The 19286-nt window shown below is 32.9% G+C and overlaps 1 protein-coding gene across 2 annotated transcripts in view; it reads right to left on the bottom strand.

Moving 5' to 3' along the window:
* The window catches only part of LOC106468905 (prothoracicostatic peptide-like), a 37440-nt gene extending 24363 nt beyond the window's left edge, over positions 1 to 13077 (bottom strand). The window contains exon 1 of one of the 2 annotated variants that reach the window (XM_022397959.1): positions 12948 to 13077. The gene's annotated coding sequence lies outside the window, so the exon portion shown is untranslated. The remainder of the gene's footprint in view (positions 1 to 12947) is intronic. The other variant, XM_013929359.2, reaches the window with a different exon arrangement.
* Positions 13078 to 19286: the final 6209 nt, after the last annotated feature.

The raw sequence follows: 19286 nt of genomic DNA, 5'->3' as shown, positions 1-19286 counted from the left end.
GTTGTTCCAGAAAGATGGGGCACCGTGACACACTGCTAGAAATACCAAAAAGTGGCAGGAAGAAAATGGTATCCAGAAGTTGCCCTGGCCGAGCCAATCTCCTCACATGAACCCCATCGAAAACCTTTGGACCATATTCGACCGGCAAGTCAAGAAACAACCAAAACAGCAACTTCGAAGAGCGATCTACTCCAAGTTTTGAAGCAAGAGTGGACGAAAATCCCACAATCTAAAATTTACGAGATGATTTTCACGATGCCCCAAAGGATCAACAAACTCCACGAAGCGAAAGGAAGATCTACTAGATATTAATTAAATTATAAATATATCAATTCATGTGAATATGACTGAAAATTTTCATTTTTTCTGAAAAGGTGGGGTCTATTTACTTGTGACCACGCTGTGTATATATGACTGATCAGACCTCAACCACAAAAAGTCATAAAAAATAGCTGTTGATGAACATTTATTGTTATCTCTAAAAGTGCGCAGTGTCTTAGATGTCTTGAACAGGTTGAAAACCATCCATACAATGCAAATTAAGATCAGAAACGAACGAGTCTAAAAAAAGCACTACTTTAGAAGTTTCATTGAGTTTTTCGAAGCAAAAGATCGAACAGCAAACTCATGAAAAGTTTTATATGAGATACTGATCCATTGGATTTTTTCTTGCTCAAAGTTGCCACCAAAACATGTCAATTTCTGTACAATAAACTCACGATTTTAGGGTTAATATTTGGCTTATCATCTATAAACCTTAAACGAGAAAGTAAAATATTATATTATTACAGGATAGGTAGCTTACGGTATCAGTTAACTATAGTTTTGTAGATTACTCTTCCTGACATTATGAATTTCAAGGAAATGTGCCGCTATTCTGAGAAGTCTATCTTTTGTTTTTGATACGAGATTAGACATAATAGAATGAAAAAAGAAACAATGAAACTTCAACCAGTTTATAAATCTAACATTTCTCATGTAATATACATCTAATAAAAAACACCTTAGGTGTGAAAAAAGTGCGCCCCCCGAAAAAAAGTGTTCAGCGTATTAATTAATTAGTTAACCATGCCGCATTTTTCGTTCAACTTGTAGCAGGATGGTGGGTAAAATAAAATACGCGGACTGGCTAACTAACGAATGAATATTTGCTGTAAAAGTCTTATCAATACTATAAGTGTAGCTACCAGTTTGGCCGCCAATTTTGATTTGTTTCCTTTAAGTAGCATGCTCAGTCTTTTTTGGCCACACTCTTTTTTTTTTCACACCTAAGGTGTTTTTGATTAGATATCATGAGTTTTTTGTCAATACACACCAACAAACCACAACAAGTAAGAAAGTGACACTCGATAGTAACCAACATTAGTTTCAGGATCGCAACCCTACTATTCGTAATAGACCTATACTTTACAGAACCAACCAGATTCTTTAAAATATATGGTGGAAATTTTTCCTCTATAAAACAGCGTAAATAACTTCCTTTATAGTAACACCATGGAATCTAGATTAACAGTTTCTAGTCATCACTCGCATGCACTCGGTATAGCCGTATCAAGCATCATTATTTATGCTAATTGCTTAAGCTAATATCACGTGACGCTAAATGCTAACTGCTAATGATAAATTCATAAAAGTTAGTAAATTTGTACTGAATAGTTGGCAATGAATAATAATCACCCACCCGTATGATCCTTTTGAAAACTTGAGCTAGAAACTGCTAATCTAGTTTGTTTGGCCTAACCAATAGTCATGTATCTGCACGTCCTTTCACCTTATAGTTTTGCTGCGCTAAACCAGCAGTCTTTAATCCGAATGAAAAAAACTAAAAAAAGGGGGGCTAATCTTACTCTTAGGTGAAGCTGTAGTAAAAATGTTAGACCGATAGATCATGTGATTTTTTGCGTAGGCGTACGCAAAAAATATTGACCAAAATTGAGCGGTTTTGGAATAACTTTGTACGTGGGGCTTATATTTACACCAAATGAGACTCCTAATTGCAGGCTTTAAAGATCTATCAGTGTACCAACTTTGGAAAAATCCATAAAGTTAAGTATGTTTTTTAATCAAATAAAGTTTCCGTACTTTTGGTGCAAAGATTTGTTTGTTTGTAATTAAGCACAAAGCAACACAATGGGCTATCTATGCTCTACCCACCACGGGTATCTAAACCCTGATTCTAGCGTTGTAAGTCCGCAGACATACCGCAGTGCCACTGGGGGGCTGGTGCAAAAAAAAAAGAAGTTGAAAGAAACTCAATCAAAATTGGAGATGTTATATCTCAGGTATTTCGTAATAGACTGCCTTGAATTAAGAGTGAGGTAGAGCACATTCATTGAAAATATGTGATAGCTTGGGTTAACACAGTCCGAGCTACAAAAGGTGGAAAATTACAAAACTATCACATCTGTCAATAATTCACAGTGTGTCATACAGTTTTTTTTTTTTGCTTTTGTTTGGTCATGTGTCCTGATATGGGAAAGCTCGTGAACAACAACATGATGAACTCTTTTCTCTTTCTTTTTTGCTTAACTAGAATTGAATGTTAAATAACCTTTCGTTTTCTATGCGATTCAGCGCCATCTACTGAAGTTTAAATGCCATATTATTTTTATTACTTTCAAGGGTAAAAACTATGAATGATATCTTCCCTGCCATGACGAAGGAGCATAGATAATAAATAATTCCTCATTTTCCACCTGTATAATCTGATGCATGTACAAATGATTTCTTTTTAACCCATCATCAAATTTAAACTACATAGAAAAAAGCTTAGCCAATGATAAAAGCAATACTCCAATCACCTCTAGTTCAGATTCCACACTTTGTAAGCGTAAACAGAGCCAAATACAGACGGTGTTTAAAACTGATACGAAGTGGTCAATGGCAGTTAAAAGGGATTGTGGTTCTTGAAGCAGAAACTCCAACACCTGTTTCATGAGAGATATGCTGGAGAGTGTGTGTGTAACAGCATTTTTCTTAAGGGGAGGTAAAACAAACAACACAATAAATGTATGTTCTGCTAACTGACAGCTAAGTCCTTAATGTTTAGAAGTCTTGAATATTTATTTAAAACCTGTAGTGTGAGAAAAAAGATGCCCTTAAAGCTACTTTTCACATACCTCTCATTTGAAATCTTTAATAAACTAATTAAGACAATTGAGAGAAGAAAAAGAAAGACACCTACATCGAAGCGTCATTTTAATTATTTTTGTTAGATCCACAAAATCTGTATTATGTTTCTGAATATTTATGAGTCCTCTAGCTGTTACTGTATGTTACACTTCCGAATATTTGCCATTCTCCTTTTTTATAAGGTGTTATGTTCTTGAATATTTGTGTTTCTTCTATTTGATAGTGTTACACTCCTGAATATTTGTGTTTCTTCTATTTGATAGTGTTACACTCCTGAATATTTGCGATTCTTCTACTTGATAGTGTTACGCTTCTAAATATATGCGTTTCTTTTATTTGATAAACTGTTATGATTCTAAATATTTGCGATTCTTCTATTTGGTAGTGTTATGCTCCTGAATATTTGCGATCCTTCTAGCTGTTACTGTATGTTACACTTATGGATACTTGCGATTCTTCTATTCTTCTACTTCGTAAAATGTTACGCTCTTGAATATTCGTTATTCTTTTATTTGATAAAGTGTTACACTTCTAAATATATGCAATTAGTCTACTTGATTAAGTGTTACGCTCCTGAATATTTGCGATTATTCTATTTGATAAAGTATTACGTTCTTGAATAATTGTGTTTTTCTATGTGATAGTATTACTCTTCTGAACATTTGCAATTCTTCTATTTGATAAAGTGTTACGTTTCTAACGTTTCTAAATATTTGCGATTCTTCTACTTGATAGTGTTATGCTTGTTTGAAAAAGAACGCATCTGTCAAAAATTTCGTTTAGAATCAAGAAACTTCTGTCTCCCAATTAACCTTTCTTTATGAGGTTCTTTCAGTTAACGTTTGTGAGGATATTTTTTGGTAGTTTTTGGTGTACACTACTGTTAGTTGTCTAACAGGATAATAAGAATGGACAGACTTAGAACACTGCAACAACACTTGTTACGGTTATGAAAACGATTATTACAAATAAGTAATAGATAATAAAAATTATTTTAAATAATTATTATTTTAAATCATTCCTAGTTACGGAAAATTAATAGTTGTAAACACAATTACAACAAACTACTTCTAATTCAATAAAACCACTTAAGGAACTATGTGTACAAATCGTATAATATAAATAAAAACCATTAAGATTTTTTTGAAGAACAATGATTGCGAATTTACTGAAGTACATTCATTCTAGATGTCATTGTAATTATTTTTTCGTTAGTGTAGGAACCGCTACACATCTACACTACAGTCGTCAGTAATTATACCAAACTAACTGCCTTGCTCGATCACCTTTGTTACTCCCTCGAGAAGTACAATTAGTCACGCGAAATTAAATGATCTCTACGTATACAACATGAGCAACTCATACGAACAGTAACGTATTTCTTATCTCAGATGTGTCAGCTGTACTAATACTTTTAAAGAATTGAGTGCATTTTGATAGTAATTTCCAAGAAGCATAATAGTTATCTTATGTAGAAAATAGTGTTGCTGAATAATAGTTATCTTATGTAGAAAATAGTGTTGCTGAATAATAGTTATCTTATGTAGAAAATAGTGTTGCTGACTTGTGTTCTCGAATTCACTCCAGATATTTAACAAATAGAAACTGTAATAAACGTCATATAAAAAAGATCATACCTTGAATATTTCACTAAAAGAAGTTAAGATAAAAATTTCCTACACATAAATAGAAAATCGTACTCTTAATAATCCATTAAAAGAAACTAAGATAAACCTTCCTACATAAAAACTGAAGACCTTACTCTTAATACTTCACTGAGAGAAGTTAAGATTAAACTTCCTATGCAAAAATAATAATATTAATGCTTTACTCTCATTACCTTACGGAATGAAGTGAAGATAATACATCTTTCACTCAATAAAATATCTTATTTTGAATATTTCCTCTTGAAAAACACAGAGCGTTTTGTTTTCTGAAAAAGCCGCGAACCGGAGATTCACAGTTCGATTAAAAAAGAAAAGCTACAAAAAATATCACACACACCTAAATAGATCCTACTCAAAATGTTTTTCTAGAAGAAGTAAAGATAAAACTTGCTAAACAAAATAAAACCATATTCCAAATGTTTCAAGAATTATTCAAATATTTGTGTTTGTGGTTCTGTTAGTTTTTTTTGGTTTTTTTCATTTCGAAATTAAGAGATCGTAGAAGTTATACTAAATTACCAATCGCTTTTTTAACTTGCATTTTGTAATGTTAGTGTTATATTTCAGTTTCTTATGTAAAATGTATTGCACACATTTTACAGTCTGTACTGTAATAACTCTTTATAGCCCAGAGAGAAAGCAGCTAGCAAATATCACCTACCGTCAACTTTTGAGCTACTCTAATCAAATGCTATGATTTGACCCTTACTCTTATAACGCACCCAGCTCTCCAAAGTGCTTGTTTGTTTGTTTATTTTGAATTTCGAGCAAAGCTACACAATGGCTATCTGCGCTAGCCGTCCCTAATTTAGCAGTGTAAGACTAGATGGTAGGCAGCTAGTCATCACCACTTACTGTCAACTCTCGGGCTAATCTTTTACCAATAAATCGTGGGATTGACCGTCACATTATAACGTCCCATGGCTGAAAAGGCGAGCATGTTCGGTGCGACTGGGATTCCAAAGTGCAGAGTACAATTTTTTTTATTTTTGCAGCAATAAGATGCTGATGCTAGTTTTGGGTCCAAAGCTCGTGGTAGCCGTCTTCTCTCTCATACACACACATAAACAAACAAATCTAAAACCAAGAAAATATATTGCTTTTTTTTTCAGAAATAGAAGGAATCAAGGCAAATTCTTATATTATTAGAATATTTTCTACAGTGATGAATAAGTTGTTAGTATATTTAGTAGTTTGATAACATTAACTTTAGAGTAATTAGTGTCCTCTACTCTCTCGTAGAAACAAAAAAGTACAGAGCAAATGTCAGCTTGTGATACCAAATAGAGTGATGAGGTATTAGATGTGTTACAATTTAAATTTTATCTGAGAGACAAAAGTTCCTGTGTGATTGGGGATATTTATGTGGTAACTATTTTATCTGAGAGACCAAACTTCCTGTGTGATTGGGGATATTTATGTGGTAACTATTTTATCTGAGAGACCAAACTTCCTGTGTGATTGGGGATATCTATGTGGTAACTATTTTATCTGAGAGACTAAACTTCTTGTGTGATTGGGGACATTTACATGGTAACTCGATTTAAAAAAATAGTTTACATATGAGTGCTAGATAACTGACCATTCTCCCATTAGGCTATATAATTCATTAAACTTGACATACAAATTAAAAGTTTTACTTTTCAGTCCTTTAAGTAAATTTTTATTCGATTTGATCACACTATTTTACATGTATAAAAACAGCTAAGTTACAATAAAGGAATCAGCCATATAAAATTGATATAAAATAAACGATCCAGATTATGTAAAAGGGCAAACCCTGTAAAGATGTAATGTAAAAGTGGGTATAAGTTAAAAAAGAAAATATTGGATGTTACTTAGTTTCATTTTTATGTTCTTGTTGCTGCTTTTTCCAGGTGTAATAAAAAAGGAAGCCAAGTTTTCGTCAATTGTTCTTGTTTAACTTACTCACTTTTACACTACGTCTTTACATGGGTTGCCCCTTTTATATAACTTGTTTGTTTTGTTTTTTACATCGCATCTTTATTCTAGCTTGGCTGTTTGTGAACAAGGAAAATATATTGATCATATATCATAACCTTTTGTTTTTACAAGCAATGTGACTTACTTATGTGTGATTTGTTGTAGCAAAGCCACATCGGGCTATCTCCTGTGTCCACCGAGGGGAGTCGAATCCCTGATTTTAGTGTTGTAAGTCCGAACACCACCGATGACTTACTTCTACTACTTTCCAGGTGTTAGGAAGATATAAAGGTTGAACGTCATGAAAACATCCGTTTTCATTTCTAGATATTTTGTGTATGGGAACAAATGTTTTTTGTCTGTTTATGAGTCCAATAAGGCAAATTGCAATCAGTTCCTTCCGTGTTTAAAAATATTAAATACTTTTCACTCAAAATGGTCTGATTTTGTATTACGTATATTGGTATTTAGTAAAAATATTTTCTAAAATAAATTAGCTTTCTTTTTTATATAAATTAACATCTGAACGTATTGCATTATACATTTAAGCATTCTGCCTTTGATACTAGGAAATAAGAAGTAGAGAAACCATAAAAACAAAATATTTTTACCACTCTTTGAATGATTATTTCTCTTAATCTATAACAGATATAATACATTTTAATGTGATTTTTTTTAAGATTAATTAGAAATAAGGTTCCCTCGAAGTGAGATTCGAATCTCAGCTGTCAGGTTAAGCAAACAACACAGGTGCAGCCTCTCAGACAATTAACCATTCTCTCATTTCACACTTCCACTTCTCTCTAAGCCTTAGATTATTAGTTTTAACCAGTAGTTGAGAAGAGTAATATATCACTAAACCTATCAAGGAAATATTTCTATAAAAATGTTAATATATGTGATAGACTTTTCAAACCCTAGATCAGAATGACATTTATCAGTGGAAATTTAGTTCCTTTGCTTCTTCTTCAAGGAGAAGTAGAAGAAGAAAAGCAACAATTTTACCACTTTTTAAGCTGTTGGTTTTAGATGTGATGCGAGAGCCATTCCACATTTGGAACAGCTGGGTAAAAGCCTAGGTTTGGTCGATTATGTATATAGAATCAAGTAGCATTACTCCATTTTATAACTTGGCTAAAGTTACTACACTTTTTCTAAATACCGTTTTAAAATTTAGTTTCCCAATAATGATAGCTATAATGCTTAATATATAAACACACATATATATATATATATATATTTATATATATTTATGAGGAATATTTTGCATTGTAAAATGTTACTGGGAGTATGACCGAAGTTATGGATGATAGTGAGGGTACCAAACTGATGAATTAATACAATAATCATCACAACCTGATGTTTTTGTATGGTTTGTTTACATAACGTTATCTTTACCTAGTTAAACTGATAAATGAAGTTAGCTGCATTGTTAATAAGTTATTAATATTAACTTCCTATCAGAACAAGCTATCTACTTGGAGAGAAACTGAAAAACAAATTATCCTAGTAATAAGTATACCTAATTACCCTCTCTCCCGGAGGGAGGGGGGAGCGAGGTTATTGCAACCGGGTCCGTGTGTCTGTCTGTTTGTGTTTCCTTGCGCATATCTCGAAAACTGATAGACCGATGTGCACTAAATTTTTACAAAAAATGAGAAGTCAATATAGGACAGCCCTCCCCAAATTTGGTCTGGATCCAGATCTGTATCCAGTTTCTTGATCACTTTGAAGAACTTTTTATAATGGAGAAATAGGGCATTTTCGCGGGTTTGGCTTAATAACTGTGTAAATTGTGATCATATTTGTACCAAATTTCATGGGTAAATTAAGTTTAAGACTTCTCATCGCACTACTAAAAGTGATCCGGATCGTTGGTCACTGATCATTCTGGATCTGAGTAGGATTTTCTGAGCTTTAGAAGATGGAAGTTGACGTTATCCAATATAAACGCATGCAGTCTCTAAAAGGGGCGGTGGGGCGAGGGTATTCAATCCTTCTTATTGCGCTTGTGAACTATTATTTTCTTATATTCTTGCTTATAAGGATTAGAATGCAATGTTTCATCAGTTAGATATTCTTACTGTTAACGATACTTTCGGCCGTAATGCCAGTAATATCTCACGAGATCCGGCCAGCTTAGAAGATTTTGGTTAGTCCTAAATACATATATTAAGCTAACAATGCAAAGTTATTTCTATTAGAAATGTATAATATAAATGAAATTAAAGAATAATAAACTTAGGTATATTAAATATTATAGCCAATAATGATAATTTATACCTTACATGTTAATGTTTAGGTGTGGAGACAAGTAGCAGGAAATTACCAAAACTCCATCCAAAAACTAATATTTATGAAGATACAAAATAATATATAACGAAAAACCTTAATCGTACTATGAATAGATAGAATATTGGTTCTGTAATGAAAATATAAGAACGTTAAATGTAACACAAAGAAACCAGTATGTTAAATATACTATGAGGTGTGTTTAACACAACTACACCCACTAAGAAGAAGATAAAGAAAGAAAACTTACAGAAATCGTAAATATGGCAAATAAAAAAGTAATGACGTAATGAAATACTATGTACGGGTCTGTTATACATCTAGTATTAACTATACTTAATATTATTAGTAGTAGTATTAATAGTATTAACTATACTTAATAAGAACTGAAGCTAACGGGAGATAAAACCAATACTGGTTAATACACTAAAGCAGTTCGATATTACCAATAACAATTTTCAAAATAAATTATTGTGTGGACGAGAATATTTTTGAGATGTCGTGATTCGCCGTAAAACTTTTAAACTCATTATCAGTAGCAAGAATTGAATACATTTTGTGTTTAAAGTGCAACAGAAAAAACTTCGTTTGGTGAAAATAAGAGTGAGTTTACGGGCTCTTTCTATGAAGTCTTGTAATGTTTAGTTTATTTTGTATCTAAATAACTGAGAGTAGTAAACATTGTAACATACTATATTTAGAATATTCGTACTTGGAAATGAAACGTTTATAACATCAAAGTTGAAAGTGTTCATTTTATCGAAAAGTTTGAGCTTGAATGTTTGATCAATTATGCTGCTATTTAATTCTAGTTATTGTGCTTTGTTTTTAGCGAAAGAGTTTTCTTTTTTATGGTGAGCTCCGATGGATAATGTAGTTCGGGGGTGTCAAGAAAAACCTTGATAATTAGGTATAAGAATATCCTCAATATATTTACAAGTACGACGATGTGCAAAGCTTTACTAGAGTCCGCGGGGCATGGCAAGGTGGTTAGGGTACTTGACTAGCAATCTGGGGGTCGCGGGTTCGAATCCCCGTCCCACCAAACATGCTCGCTCTTTCAGCCGTGAGGGTGTTATAATGTGACGATCAATCCCACTATTTGTTGGTAAAAGAGTAGCCCAAGAGTTGGCGATGGGTGGTGATGACTTCCCTCTAGTCTTCCATTGCTAAGTTAGGGATGGCTAGCGCAGATAGCCCTCGTGTAGCTTTGCGCGAAATTCCAAAACAAACAAACAAATCAATTTAGAGAGTATTATTACTTCTCTGAAACTTAAATAATTTAGAAGTTCAACAGCATATTACTAGGAAATAGAAGAATGAACACTTTACAGTTTTTTTATTATTAATTTATCCTAGTTTATTTCAAAATTATTATTCTGTTAATTTGAATTGGGTTATTTCTTATTAAATAAGAATAGTTGCTCATCAACACACTATTGAATACCTACATGTAGTTGTGTTTATACAAAACGGTAAATTTCCTCCCAAGATATAAGTTTTTGTTCTACATAGAGCTGGGCAGTTGAAACCATACAACAAATAACCAATGAGCAATGATTACAATAATTAGTGTCATATAAACTGATCGATTGATCAAAATTAGAATTAAGTCGATAAGCCCAAATTAGTGTTTCCGAATATTACCGTTTCGAATATTCTAAAAATCAATTAATCGAAATTCGAGATTTCAGTTATTACTATTTTTGGTTCTCCCAAATATCCAAGTAAGTGAAATACGCTATTACGTCTGTTTGTTGTTAAGCACAAAACAACATACTGTTTACCTGTGTTCTGTTTAACTTTAACCTTACAATTTGTGTGATCTGCTTAACTTTAGCCTTAAAAATGTTTTTTACTTAGTCTGTTCTGCTCTAGTGGTTGAGGAAGGGAAGTGTTGGTTGGTTGTAATTAAGTACAAAGCTATACAATGGACTATTTGTGCTCTGTCCACCACGAGTATTGAAACCTGATTTCTAGCGTTGTAAGTACGCAGACATGCCGCTGTGCCACTGGGGAGCGGAAGAGAAGGGACAATTTCAATATTTGAAGGTCTTGGTTTTGATAGTCATCGACATTTCTAAAAGTGATATACTAGTCCTATCAGCACCAGTTAGTAAAACCAGTATTTGAAGTTGTTGAACAGTCTGATTCAGTACCATTTTTAATCAAAACGAAGCACAGCAAAACCATTACTTAAAGTTCTCTACTACTCCAACATATAACCTGTTCTAATCAGAAAAAAATGTAGCAAAACTATTACTTGAGCTTCTCTAACAGCTTAACACAGAACCTGTTCTAATCAGGAAGAAATATAGTAAAACCATTACTTAAAGTTCTCTACTACTACAACATATAACCTGTTCTAATCAGGAAAAAAATGTAGCAAAACTATTACTTGAGCTTCTCTAACAGCTTAACACAGAACCTGTTCTGATCAGGAAGAAATGTAGCAAAACTATTAGTTAAGCTTCTCTAACAGTTTAACATAGAACCTGTTCTGATCTGGATAAAATATAGTAAAACCATTACTTACAGTTGTCCGCCAACTCGAATGGTTTTCATAAAACAATGAGATATCCAAGAAATGTTCTCTGCTTGAAGCATTTTAGCCGTAGACTTATTTGTTTTATGAGCAAAGCCGCACACTGGGATATCTGTGCTTTAACCATCGTAAGGATCAAACCCCGAATTTGTGTCTTATAAGCGCTCAATCTTTCTGCTGAGTTACCAGTTGGCTTTAATTTTAGCAACCAGTCTTACACTGGATCATTAATGTGAATCAAGTAGATTAACATGAGTATGTTAATACTAGATGTATAGAAAACATTATTTCACTTGTTTAAGTACTATGTGTTCTAAAGAATTATTGTTTATGATATTCTGAAGAAATTTACATGTTTTTAGCCAAAGATTTATTGGTTTTAGTGCAAATCAACATATTGGGCTATCTGCGCTTTGCCCTCTACGAGGATTCAACCTAAAATTTTAGTGTGATAAGCCCATAAACTTATCGCTGAACTGCTGGGGCTCCTAGGTAAAGAAAAATGTTTCGGGGAGGAGTGGTAAACTTATCTTATTAAACTGGCCTCTTCTGAAAGAGGATCAAAACTGGACAGCGTTATAAATCTTCCTGTTTATTTACGACATTTTTACTCTTTTGTTGTTGGTTTTTAATCGTAAAGCTACTCAATGGACTATGTACATCGCAGGGAACCGAACGACGAATTTTAGCATTGAAAATCCGGAAACATATTGTTGACTCAATGGTGGGACTTAACTGTTTAAATAATAATAATGTTTGATTTAAACGTGTGTGTTTTTTTTTTTTTGTTTTGTAGAAAACCTGCGGTACCTTAGGGAGCTTTTAACTGTAAAATTCGGGTTCGATCCCTGCGGTTGGCCTAGTATTGCGGTTAACAACAAAAAATTAAATAAACAATACAAAATTTTATTTTTTAGCTTATTTTCTACGAACGAAGAATACTTTTGAATTTATTCGTATAGGATACTAGTAACTTCGAATTAATAACTAATAAGCAAGGAAACGATATAACATAAAAAAAATCCGAAAGCGCTCGGGATATCGGGTTCTTGTTCGTCGATTTTTATGTGTTTATTATAAATTCATCAATACTATTATTGTTGAAGTTTCTGTTTATCCGTTCGTTCAAGCAGACCACTGACCTTATAATTTTATTTTTTTGCTTCCCAAGTTAGATACAGCACGTTTTGTTAATAAAAAATAACGTAGATCCTACAAGCCTTTCCTTATAGAAAATATGTAGAAGAAATAGAGTTACTTGTACTTGTGTACTTATACGTTACCAGTAGTGTTAGTTCTGTTATGAAATACCACACGTACTTACTGAAATAATATAGATATACGCTGGTAATACTTGAATCACCTACCCTTCAGTCAGTGCAGTGCCTTTAAGAAGCTAGGCTCTTGTATGTATGTACAGACAAGAATTATTACAAAATGAACACGTCGTCTGCTGTCGTCGAGGTGAAAATCATTGTTCCCCCTGTTTATATAACTCGTGGGCCTACTCCGTCAAGAAACTTTTCATACGTCAAACGTTGACTTCACCTTTGTGCACTTATCTGATTGGTTTGTGTTTTGAAGCATAGAGTGGGGGCGGAGGTTGCAACATAATATGATGGAGTGCGCATGCTATAGTCTAGAACCAACAAAGATGTATGTATGTATGTGTGTGTGTGTGTGAGAGAGAGAGAGAGAAAGATGAAGTATTGATCCGCCACGAGAAGGTATTCGTGCCGGTTCCGGACTGAGTTTTGTGTTGGTTTCTGATTAACATAGTGTTCCTTTGGTCGTGATAATCAAGAAAAAAAAACTGTTTGTAACAAAAAATAATAAATATCGTTGTCCATATGACTTCTGTTTATAATATCCATAAATGTTACTAAGAAAGTTGTAGCTAAGATGATTGATTGCATTTTATTTGAAACAAAATATGTAAATGAAGGATATAAATAGTTAGAATTCGGTCTTGTCTTATAATGTTTGTTTCAAAACTTTTTAACTCATATTTTAAAATCGTGATAGCTTTTCTTTATAAGTTGTGTACTTCATGGCTTCATTACCAGCCTCTCTTAAGAACATCCAGTAGGGTGGCATTAAGAGCTTGGTTTAGGCACAACTATTCACCACTTATTTAATACCTATACCTGCTAACAAATAGAATGCGCTAAAAACTCAGCATATCAAGTGAGTCGTTATTTGGACTGCACTTAGTCTTTTACTGACTGGAAATTCTTCCTTGATTAAATAAGTGGATCCATTTGGCGACCAACAGGTTCCTTGTTTGTTTTGGATATTCCCGCAAAGTTACACTAGAGCTACCTCTACTAGCTGTCTATAATTTAGAAGTAACTTGATAAAGGAGAAGCAGCTGATCAACAACACCACCAACACTTAGGCTTCTATAATCGAAGAGTTGGATTTGACCGTCACTTTTATAACGCACCCACGACTCCAAAATATGAAGTGCAATTTTGCGGATCCTAGTTCGGGAGTTAACCATTAAGCCACACCCGACCCATTGCAGCAGATAAAGAAATATCGTAAGAACCCAGACGGTTGGATACAGATTGAAACATAGAACCTTATTAGAAGTGTTAACTGCTAAATACTGCTAAATTTACACTTTAAAAACGTATAATATTAGTAGTTGAATAATGCTTGAATATTGCCTACCGTTCACATTTTTCATTCATAACAAATCACCCAGTTCTTGAAAAGTCATTATATAAATACCCTTTATATGACATTCTACTCTTTAACTGTTCTTTACAATTATTTGATGTGTATTTTAATATTTTAACCATTAATATTTTAATTTCCTCCTTTCTTTCTCTTTGACCAACCAGAATTTTGTAAGATATCAGTTTCAGTTGGTCCAGAGTTCCGAAAATTAACTTTTGTGGTTCAGGTACAGTAAAAATAATTTAGTTACTCTTACATTTTCAACATTACTTATGTATTAATTAAAGTAGTAATAGGTACTATGAGTAAAACAGAACAGTTGTTTTGTAGTTTTCAAAAGATGACCTTTTTCTGTTACTTCGTTCTAAAAGATTCTTTTGTATCTTCCTTTAATCTCATCTATGAAAATGAGAACTGTAACTCTTTAATATACTTAAAATATTTGTAATGGAAAACTGTCATGAGCCAGTTAATATTTGGGTGTCTAGTAATTTTACAGTCCAGATATGATGTTTCGTTATACATCTTATCCAGTTTGGATGTTACACACCATATAAACCTGGGGATACCTCACTTTGTATAATATCCGGTCTAAATCAACAGGAAATAAACCATTAATTTGTTTCCATCCGTTAGTTTATTTTTCAACAAAGTACCGAAGACCCAACAGACTTTAGTTTCTAATCTATTATAATTCGCGAGATTTTAAAGTATTACATTACTGTACTTGGTAAATTTTACAGACAATTACTCTGAAGAAACGGGTAAGAGTTTAATCTATGATTAGATCAAATATGGTTCTTGAAAATTAGTGGAAATAAGTATTATGTAAACTTAATTACCAATACCGTAATTATCTAGAAACAGACATATATAAAATGAACTTCAAAGATTTCTGTATTTATCACATAGATATAAAATTATACAATTTCTAATATATAATAGCTATCCTGCCTTCTTAACTTTTTCATTTCCACGTTTATTAATACTTTATTAATAGTTTATTTATTAGATAGTTAATAGCAAAAAAACAAAAAAGGCCTACGTTTTAATATTACATTAATTATATAAAGCCTGGAATGTAAACTTTGGGATGTTTAAGGAGACATAACCTTTCATCATGATTGTACAAAGTTCTACATTCCCATGACAGTACTCCATAGGGGACGCATATATATGAATATGTCTAGGACGTTCAAAGACTCGATTACAACTGAACTAATAGTAAGATCATATCTGCAATTACTTGCTTGTTTGAAATGAGTAATGCTGTTGTTCATTATTATCATTCATTTTACATGTAAACAAAGTATCTTTGCATTGTTAGTTTACTCTATAGATTTAGAGCTAACCAAAATCTCTTAAGCTTGCCGAACATCGTGAGATATCACTGGGTTTACAGCCAAAACTATCGTTAATAATACAGTTCTTTAACTGATTATTGAATACATTCTTATTACTAAAGGTTTTAGTTTTATTGTGTGTTGATTTATTTAAATAATTCTAGTCAGTTTTTTATACGGCATTGACTTATTTACTTTATAAGTTACCTTATTTCTGATCTATAGAGCTGGGTTACTTATGGTCAAACGTTATTGATAACTGCAAGTAACATAATGTTTGCTATGAACTCACCCAGGAAGCACAATTATATTGATTTATTTATATACAACTCTCCATCGTGTTATACTTTAACTTTTACTACACAGTTTCTACCTGAGAAACTGAACAAACAGTCTTGATCATCGCAGTCATGAAATCAAGGCTGAAGGATGTATACAAAACAAATCTGTAGAGATGAAAAAAAAAAAAACATGCAATGGGTGTTGGCGCCATGCTGCTCAAACGTTATAGCGCTCGTATAAAACCCATTGTAAGAAGTAAAACAGATAGATGATTCGGAGTTAGCACGATGTGGGTAGAAATTGTAGGAAAATAAACATATTTTTAGTTGTTCAAAGCAAAGATTATGGTTCGATTGTAGAGAAACTGGCTGTAGTATAATAAAAAGAAACTCGTATAACACCTCCCTTGGGTCCTCATTTTCCAACTCTAAACCAACATAAGAATTATTATTGTTTATTTTAGGTGTTTTCACCAGGTGAAATCTTACAGAAATGAATGGCCGTCAATCCCTTAATCACTTTCTCTATAGAATATTCTTTTTAGATATTTACTTCCAAGGTAGATTTGAACATTAAAATTTTTTACGATGGAATTCAATAAAGTAGTAAATCGCGATGATTTTTTTTACATAAAACATCTATAACTGATTGTTAAGTTTAACAGTAATTGGAGGAGAGCAGTCACTATATTTTTTGTCCTCCAGTGGGTCAGCGATAAGTTTATGAACTTAAAATGTTAAACTCCGGGGTTGGATTTCCTGTGGTGGACAGAGCGCAAGCAGCCCATTGTGTAGTTTTATCCCCCCCCCAAAAAAGCAAGTGAATATTATCTGTAACTGTGAGAGCAGTTACTATTTCACATTTTACTGTACAGTTATGCAGATGTTAAAACTAGAATGTGATAATCACATATTAAGTGTAGAATATGATAGTCACATGTACAATTTATCTTTCTGCAAATCGGTGTGCAGCTAGATACAAAAATGAAAATAACAAAACACCAGTAACGTAAAAGTAAAAAACAGCTACAACGCACGTGTATTTTACAAATGAGAAAAAACATATACACATATATCTGCAGTTTGTATGCACTTATTTCAAGCAAGAACGAGGAACAAAACGCATTAAGTACTTAAATTAGGATGCTAAGGAAACGTGCTTTTGAAGCCGAGGATTTTACCGTTATTCAGAGATTTGACTTCGTTATATTAATATGATTTTTAAGCTTCATCACGTCTTTACATTCTGTGTCTCCACGTCTAGTCATGCTTTATCTAACGACAGCGTATTTTGACAATGTTCCTGTAATGCAGTTTCCATTGCTTAAGATTCTGTCGAAAGACTGTCATATCTAAAGCACGTCAATCTTCACTGCGTGTTTTCCATAATATATGTAGTGTACGAGGACGACAGTTTCCCAGTACACGTTTCAAGGGTCCGATCACTCAGAAAGCCATATTTTCTGCTCCGGAGACCTGACCGGTATGTTTTCGTATGGAATAGCATGAATACCCGTTTCATTTTCCAGCAGCTTAAGGTTGAACGGGAGGCTTAGGTACGACTTATTGCAGGTGTCTTTCTGGATGGTCTTTGTCTCCCAAGTTGATCCATATTCCTTTGCTTTCTAATGTCATTAAGTACAAGGAATATCCCCGTTTTAGAATTCATAAATCTTCGATATGAGTATATCTTTATGACCTGAGTGTATCAGTATTTTGCGTGGGCAAGAACTATCATGTACCCTACCAAAAATTAATCAATTTTCGACGTCATCACACTACTTACTGTATGCAAAACAATGTAAAAATGTAGTTCTGATACATTTTGTTTGTGACGGATTTATTATTATATATTTATTTTAATATCTAGGTTTGCTTAAATTAAATTTATATTTAGAAATATACATAACTTATACTGTTAAATATGTATTGCGAAACTCCCGCCTATTCACTAAAATTGTAGAATATTCTAAAGTGTAAGAATTAATAATATTTGTGTGTACATAAACGCTAGTGTAACTTTGTATTGTTACGTAAAACTGAAATTTCGAGAAAATCTCCACACATCTATAAATATAACCAACGCGACGCGCCAAAAAACAGTATCTATTATTGGGTTGCTGTAATTGGTGTGCTATAAACTTCGGGAGCTATAAGTGTGATTAACGCTTATTAATCGGACTTTTCAGATATTTGACCAGGAACATATATAAATTTCGAACATTATAAACCATTTAACTTCAGTGGATTCACAATGGACATTAGTACTTTTACGAAGATATTACATAACTTCAGCGATAAAAAAAACTCGACCTGTGATCAGCGTGTGATCAGCGAGAACTACAGAGCTAGCTAGTTCCCTATTAAGTGAATTGTACCTACGTCAACTCGAAATTAACTCGCACACCGTGAACCCTCGATGAGATATCAAGGAAGTTCCAGACTAGAAAGAAGACTTTATATTGCATGTAAGATTGTAAAACTTTTGTTTATAAATCATTGTTTGTAATAACTATTTGTAATAACCGCTATTGTAAGTTATATTATTGTTTGTGAATTAAATTATATTTGTATTTAAAAAAAAAGAAAACTGTGCGTATCAATCTTGTTAGCAAATATCATAAATTAGAGATATATCGGCATTTATATTTTATTTAACTACTAAATTTAAATTATCATTTAGCTCGGTTTCAGGCCATTCGAAATTGTAATACGTAACACGTTCCACCATGACTTTCTAACGACTATGGTTACCACGTATCAATTTGCATATTCAAAAATATTTTAATATAACGTACTTAATCCTGTATAATCGTCTGAAATTTCTGTAAGATATCCGTAAATTTGTACTCTATGATCATCAGTAATTATTACGTGTTTTTACTTTGATACTACAGATCTATAGAACATGGAAAGGAAACATTATTTTATCAAAATGAAGAGATATATTTTACTTATCCACCCCATATCTGTTTTTAGTAATCTTTATTTTTAAATCTGATACTGTTATTTCTGTTTTAATAACAACAGCTACTTCAAATAACTAGTTAAGGTCTATCTACTACCGTTCCAAAACTTGCAGCAAATGGAGAATGGTAGCTTTAGATTTAGAACATCCATATTTGATATCCAAGTTTTAATATCAGTAGAGATTAAATTATAGGAACGGTGTTAGTGAACCTCTGAGTGGTCCCACTTTCACAGGTACCTCTCTTACTAGAATACATTTTATCGTTTGCACATTATAGGTTGCACCCAGTTACTGCTAATGTATTGCTCGACAAGGTCATAGTTCAATGTGCGGCCAGACTGGGGCGATGTGAGGCAGGCCTAGATTTCAAAGTGATGTCAAAATGAGACGATGTAAAACAAAGTCAAATTTCAAAGTATTTGTATG

The sequence above is a fragment of the Limulus polyphemus genome, unplaced genomic scaffold (assembly GCF_000517525.1).
Source record: "Limulus polyphemus unplaced genomic scaffold, Limulus_polyphemus-2.1.2 Scaffold92, whole genome shotgun sequence".
Taxonomy (NCBI): domain Eukaryota; kingdom Metazoa; phylum Arthropoda; class Merostomata; order Xiphosura; family Limulidae; genus Limulus; species Limulus polyphemus.
This window is presented reverse-complemented; position numbering and strand designations above follow the sequence as displayed.